The sequence below is a fragment of the Jaculus jaculus genome, chromosome 7 (assembly GCF_020740685.1).
Source record: "Jaculus jaculus isolate mJacJac1 chromosome 7, mJacJac1.mat.Y.cur, whole genome shotgun sequence".
NCBI lineage: Eukaryota > Metazoa > Chordata > Mammalia > Rodentia > Dipodidae > Jaculus > Jaculus jaculus.
In genome coordinates, this window is record NC_059108.1 from 126,471,153 (window position 1) to 126,478,474 (window position 7,322).

The window sequence follows — 7,322 nt, forward strand, 5'->3', positions numbered from 1 at the left end:
CCTGCTGAGTTGGACATAGTCTGTTTTACCAGTGCAGCGTGCAGTCTTCATCTATAGATGTGCTTGTGCCCCTCAAGAGCAGAATTGGAGGTTTTCTAGATTTTCTGTTTCTATGTTGTCAATTATTCAAAGACCATATGATGCTGGAGGTTAGAAGACACACATTCTGAGTCAACAAGTTAATTATTATTTTTAATTTCCCTGAGAGGCTTTTAGAAATTTCATTTTACAAATGTGAGGAAAAAGTTGCTTGGGCAGGGTCTCAGCATTCCATCCAGACTCATCTAGGTACTCAAAGCTTCCAAGCATGGCAGACCTGGCTGGCTGTCAGTTGTCCTCTTCCAAATTCACTCTTTTTTTTTTTTTTTTAAAAAAAATTTAATGGTAATCTTAAGTCTAAAATTTTGGAAAAACAGCATGCAAAATAGAAAGATTTTTCTGGGCTGGAGAGATGGCTTAGTGGTTAAGGTGTTCGCCTATGAAACCAAAGGACCCATGTTCAATTCCCCAGGACCCACATAAGCCAGATGCACAAGGCGGCACCTGTGTCTGGAGTTCATTTGCAGTGGCTGGAGGCCCTGGTGTGCCCATTCTGTCTGTCTGTCTCTTTCTCTCCCTCTCCCTCCTTCTCTCTTTCTCTCTCAAGTAAATGAAGAAAATAAAAAAATATTTTAAAAAAAAGAAAGATTTTTCTATTTTTTTAAAGACACATACATTTTTAAAATTTATTTGCAAGCAGAGAGACAGATAATGAGAAATAATGGGCAGGCCAGGACTTCCAACAACTGCATGAACTCCCCATGTATGTCCCACTTTGCATCTGGTTTTAGGTGGGTACTGGGAAATCGAACCCATGTTGTTAAGACTTTGCAACCAAGCACCTTAACTGCTGAGCCATCTTTCCAGCCCTCCATTTTTTAAAATGGCTGTACTCCTACCCCCACTTCTCCACCCTTGTAGTGCTGGTAACTGAACCCTGGGCCCTCATGCACACTAAACAAGCACCCTACCACTTAACTATATTCCTATACCCCTCCCCAGAAAAAAAAGACACGTAATTTTGTTTTAATCCTTTCACTAACGAATTCTAGCATGTGCCTCACTGAGCAATTCTTTGTATATTTGTAACCATCTTGGATTAAGATGGGGAGCACCAAGATGTCAACACCAAAGACACAGCTCTCACTTCAATAAGAGTTTATTCTGAAGCTGGAGAGATGGCTTAGCAGTTAAGCACTTGCCCAGTTTGAGGCTCGATTTCCCCAGAACCCACGTTAGCCAGACGCACAAGGGGGCACACACATCTGGAGTTCGTTTGCAGTGGCGGGAGGCCCCGCGTGCCCATTCTCCCCCCTTCCCCCGCCTCTTTCTCTCTCTGTCGCTCTCAAATAAAAATTTTTTTAAAAAGAGTTTATTCTGGAACCAATTATGAGTGACCATGGCTCAGGAATACAGATTTACGTTTATCTCAACATGTTCCAACATGGTATGGTGACAGTTTGATGCAGTGTTTATAACAATAAAGTCATAAACAAGACACTTCAAATATGTTGGTGGAAATAAAATGTAGATGGGTTGCAGCAAAGTGCTCTAGTCTCAGATGCTGTCTGATAGCATCTTAGCCTCTGGTTTAGTGGGGAGTTGACTCAGAGTTGAAAGCACTTGCTTGCAAAACTTACCAGCCTGGGTTCATTTCCCCAGTACCTATGTAAAGCTAGATGTCCAAAGTGGCGCATGCATTTGGAGTTGGTTTTCAGTGGCTAGAGGTCCTGGTACACCCATAAAGTTTCTTTTTCCCTTCCTCCCTTCCCTCTCTCTCAGAAATATTTTTGGGAGGCTGGAGAGCTGGCTAAGCAGTTAAGACACTTGCCTATAAAGCCTAAAGACCCAGGTTCAATTCCCCAGTACTCACATGAAGTCAAATGCACAAAGTGGCACATGCATCTGGGCTTTATTTTTATTTATTTATTTATTTATTTATTTATTTATTTATTTATTTATTTGAGAGAGAGAATGGGCACACCAGGGCCTTCAGCTACTGCAAACAAACTCCATACATATGTGCACCTGGCTCACATGGGTTCTGGAGAATTGAACCTTGATCCTTTGGCTTTGCAGGCCTTAACCACTAAGCTATCACTCCAGCCCATATATAGCATTTTTATAAAAGTTTTATCTAGGGGTGGAGCAATGGCTTAGTGGTTAAGGTGCTTGCCTGCAAAGCCTAAGGACTCATGTTCAACTCTCCAGATCCTATGTAAGCCAGATGCAAAAAGTGGTGATGCAAGTGCACAAGGTTGCACATACAAGGTGGTGAACACATCTGGAGTTTGATTGCAGTGGCTGGAGGCTCTGGCATGCCAACATACACAGTTTCTCTCCCTCCCTCTCCCTCCCTCTCCCTCCCTCCCCCCCCCATATAAAAAAAAAAGGCCAGTCTATTTGGCTTGCCTCAAAAAAAGAAAAGCTTTATCTAAAGTCACGAGGATGTTAGGTCACATACAGAGGTGGACAATACATGGCTAGCTAAGATAGCCCAATATAATGTGGCTCCTGGCCCACAACATTCCAACTTCCCACAACCACAAAGCTCTCATCCATCATCAGCCAGTGCAAACAAACTCCAGACCCATGTGCCAGTTTGTGCATCTAGTTTTCTGTGGGTACTGGGGAATCTAACCCAAACTGTAAGGCTTTGCAAGTAAGAGCCTTTAACTGCTGAGCCATCTCTATAGCTAAACAGACATTTTAGCCAATGAAAACTTGAATTCTAGCCAAGCGTGGTACCACACGCCTTTAATCTCAGGAGGCAGAGGTAGGAGGATCGCTGTGAGTTGAAGGTTAACCTGGGCTATAGTGAGACCCTACCTTGGTAAAACCAACCCACCCCCCAAAAAACCCTCATATTCTTCAACTAGAATTTCAGATTTGCAGCATTTGAAATAATTTATTGTTTAATTTTTTATTTATTTGAGAGAGAGAGAGGCACATAGAGAATAGGCGTGCCAGGGCCTTCAGTCACTGCAGATGCATGTGTCACCTTGTGCATCTGGTTTACATGAAAGCGTCACCAGTCCCCACTTGGTCGTCCCCACTCGCCATTGCAGCTGTCCCTTCAGATACGTTATTCTTATTACTACTGATGGTCTTGGCTCCAGCTTCATGCTGTCCTCCCAGCCCTTCACTGGAGTCCCAGCTGGAGGGTCTCCAGCCAGCTGCTCTGTGATGCAGCGCCTCCCCCCAAGAATTCCACTTTGAACTGTCCCTCCCTCCTGTCTGGAGTGCCTTCTCAAGCCCGTCCCAGTGCACTCCTTTGTCTTCCTGTGGAGCTCTGGCCTCTGGCCTTCTATCCCCTTCAGGTTGCCATACTGAGATGTCAGTCACTGCCTCGCTCACCTTCATTCCTGTGGCACCTTCTCCTCATATACTTCCCATCTGTGGTTTACCTTTCAAATTTCACTCAACCCACTAATCTCTAATAACAGTCCTGTGACCCATCGTCTTCTGCCTCCACAGCTTGCCCCCCAGTTTTTTGTTATTGTCTGTCCTCAACTGTCAATACCCTGGACTATTCTGACCAAGACCATTCACTGTGACCTTCACATCAAACTCTATAGACACCAGCCAGTGGACCTATGCCCATCCTTCCTTCCTACCTCTGCACACCTCACCCTCCTCTGGCCTTCCTGTTGCTGAGTATGCCCCGCCTTCATCTACCACTCCCACTGTTCTTCCTCTTGGGGACCAGCTGCCCAAACATAGCCTAAGCCCTGCGTGAACCCAGCCAGCAGAGGTGGTTTAGCAATAGACACCCGGCACTTTCTTCCAGCTAGCAGAAGTCTCACAGTGGCCATCCTCAGGATCTGGAGCCCACATGACCCCAGGAAAGACCACCTCATCATTCAGCTCTATTGGACATGAAGTGGATGTGCTGTTTACCTTACCTTTGTCTCACTTCTCGTTGGCTTAAATTTACCTCGTCTCTGACCTCAGGCCGCCCCGCCAACCCCATGAGCCCTGTGATGCAGCTCCGGGTTCTCTCCCACCTCTCTGGCCACCCTCTCACTCCACCTCTGGCTTCCTCTTCCATGGCTCACCCTGCCTCTGTTCTGCTGCCTCCCTGGCATCTGTCCAAGCCCTTCCATCCTCACTTTTCATGGAGATAAAGAGTTGACTCATTTTTGAAATATATAAGAGAGAGAGAGGGAGGATGGACATACCAGGGCCTGTAGTCACGGAAAATGAATTCCAGATGCATGTGCCACTCCTGCATCTGGCTTATGTGGGTCCTGGAGAAACAAACCTGGGTCTGTAGGCTTCGCAAGCAATCACCTTAACCGCTAAGCCATCTCTCCAGCCCCCAGTTAACTCATTTTGATGGCTTCAGTGACCACTGAGGCAACTGAGCTGCTACTCCCAGTCTATCCCCAGCCTTGACCTGTCACCTCAGACCCCTTTACACAGTCGCTGCCCAGTGCCCAGCAGATACCTCCAAGCCACCCAGCACCTCCTGTGACCCCCTCAAATTGTCCAGAGCCCCTACAAAGCCTTGTATTCCAGCTCTTTCTCAGAACCTTAACTGCCACTAGGGGAGAGGCTGCCCTGATGCCTAAGGCGTCCTACCAGAACCCCTTCCCTACTATGCACTGGCTACCAAGGGCTCTGACAGGTTCATTCTTTGTCCCCATGCCTTATACACCACAAGCTCCAGGAAGTCAGCAGCATCTGTGAGTCATGATGGGACCTCCAGCTCAGCCCCTCACAGGTGTTCTTGGCTTAAAAGACAGGCACAACTGTCCTCATAGGCCTCAACCTTCCTTTCTCAGCCAGGAGATGGCTGTGGGTGGAGAACCCCGGTACTGGACATGCTGAGCCAACGGCCTCCAAAGGACAGCAGGGGATGGTAATGGGACCCGTCTCTGCTGGAGCTGCTGTGAGTCATATGAAAATGCTGACTGTGTGCCTTCTGCTCTTTGGCCTTGACGCACACTGTGGTGATGACAGCAATGACCCTGGCTTTCAGGGCACTTACCATCAATATTCTCATTCTCAACACACTTCCCCCTGTTCTCACCCACTCCACGTACCCAAAATGACTGCATTCTGGGCTCCACCACCATCTTTTTCCTTGGGCCTCAGTTTCCTCCCCTGCCGAGAGGTAATAATAGAAGTTAACAGTGAACACTTGGTCTGTACTTTGCAAGCACCTAGTCCTCAGCACAGCCTTGAGGGCCCAATAACTCCCATTTCTCAGATGAGGAAAGTGAGGCACAGTGACTAACATGGGCAGTAAGATCCGGGCATGGGTCTGTTCAGCCCCTGCAGGATTTACCATTATACTACATACTGCCCTGCCTCAGCTTTGTGGGTGGACAGTAAGTCCTGGTGGCCTCCACTCACACCATCGTTGTCTATGTGGAGCAGCGTCTACCTCCAGCTCTTTTCCCCACTCAGCTGCCTGCCTTGCCCCCTTCGCATGGCACATCCTGGGCTCTGCTGACTGCAGCCTGAGTCTGTGTTGGGAGCTTCCACTTGCCACCGACTGAGACTGACGGGTGCAGGTGACCCTTTTCCTCTCGCTTCCTGAGCCAAGTCTCCGTGTGTCCTCAGCTGCCCTGCTCGGCCTCCCGCCTGTCACCTCCCTCATCTGTTCTAGTGACACGGCTGGTGGGTGCAGGCAGGCACTGCATTTTCCTTCAGGGTCACCTCCTATCCCTGTATTTCACATGGGAAAGCTGAGCTGGAGTCAGTCTTCCCAGGAGGTTTAGACAAACCTCCCTGAAGCAGGCTGGATGCTAGAAGAATCCAATTCTGTCATGTAAGTTAATTTGCCCAAACCAACACAAGAGACCCTGTCTCTCTTATCATGGTACCCTGTGACTCAGGAAAAAGTCATTTTCCTGAGCATTTTCCTACTGCTCCCAGGTGCACGACCCACCTTAGCGAGGCCATGCTGGTGGATTAAAAGAAGTGGGGTCCGGAGCACGTGCCCTGGCCTCTGCAGGTCACCACTGACTAGCTGGGGCACCTTGGCCTCTCTGGAAGTATGTTTCCATATCTGCAAAAAACGAGAGAGTACCGTCAGCTTTCTAGGGTCACAGAGCAGATGTGTGAGGAAATGCACATCAGCACCAGGCTGGTGCCAGCGTGATGATAATGCGTGAGGAAACTACCCCCGACCTCCATGGATTTATGGTTTAGTCAGAAAGACAGACCTAAGCAGATAAACTCACAGAGGCCATTTCCAATGGAGCGACGTGCTGTTCCAGAGCAAACTAGCAGTTTCAATATTTACCACATCACTGTGGGTCAGGCTGTCTCCATAACTGAGGTGGCAGAAGGCAGGGTGGGGCAGGAGAAAGAGCAAGAGCACTTCAGTCAGCAGCCTTGGATCTGTGAAGGGACTGGAAGAGAGCTTGGGGACTGAAAATGGTGGGTTTCTGCTCTGCAGCTTTTACACTTTGGGAGGGGGTATTCTGTTTGTAGCTCCAGGCCTGCTACCTGGGGTGAGCTTTCCCTGAGGGGGTTAGGTCCCTTCCCTCAAGATGGTCACCCCTCTCCTGTGGGCTTCCACTCATCTGACAGTAGGAACCCTCTGGTTGTGCCTGGAGCAAGAGGAGACCCAGGCCACTATTGATCCCAGGGGTTTTAAGCAGCTACAGCCCTCCCTACCCAGGGGTCTACCTAGCCCACCCACGGTTGGCTTCAAGTGCTCATAAGCTTGCAGATGCTCGTGCCATCGTTTTCCCGTCATCATGGAGCTTCCCCTCCAGTCTGTAAGCCAAAATAACCCCCCCTTTTTTTTCCCATAAGCTGCTCTTGGTTGGGTGTTTTCTGCCAGCAACACGGGGTCAGATCAGATGCCCCCCCCCCCCCGGAGCCCAAGGCTTGTATCTACTGAGAATTCTTGTTGCAGGGGCTGAGGTGAGGACCAGAGAGCCCACGGCTTTTATCAAAAACACCTCATTAGCAGATAGCCTACTGGCTCCTGGGACTTTTGCCCAGTTAAGTCTTCCAGACAGCACTGACATCTCACAGGGCTGGAGTCAGCTGCTGCCTCGGCTTGCTCCTTCAGCTCTCCTCCCCTCAAGTGCTTGGACTATCGGCAGGGCCACCACCACTGGCTACATTTACTTTTGAAAAGCTGGCTTTGGTTCCCTGCACACACTAGAACCTGAACCTACTGCATTTGGTCAGGACCCAGTTCAATGCTTTGTGCTGTTCACCTGGACCCCAAAAGCAATTACTGTACCCCACAACTCTCAGGAGGCTCTGGAAAAGTAGCAGGTGAAGGAGCTCTGCTCTGAGAACCTTAGGTCAGA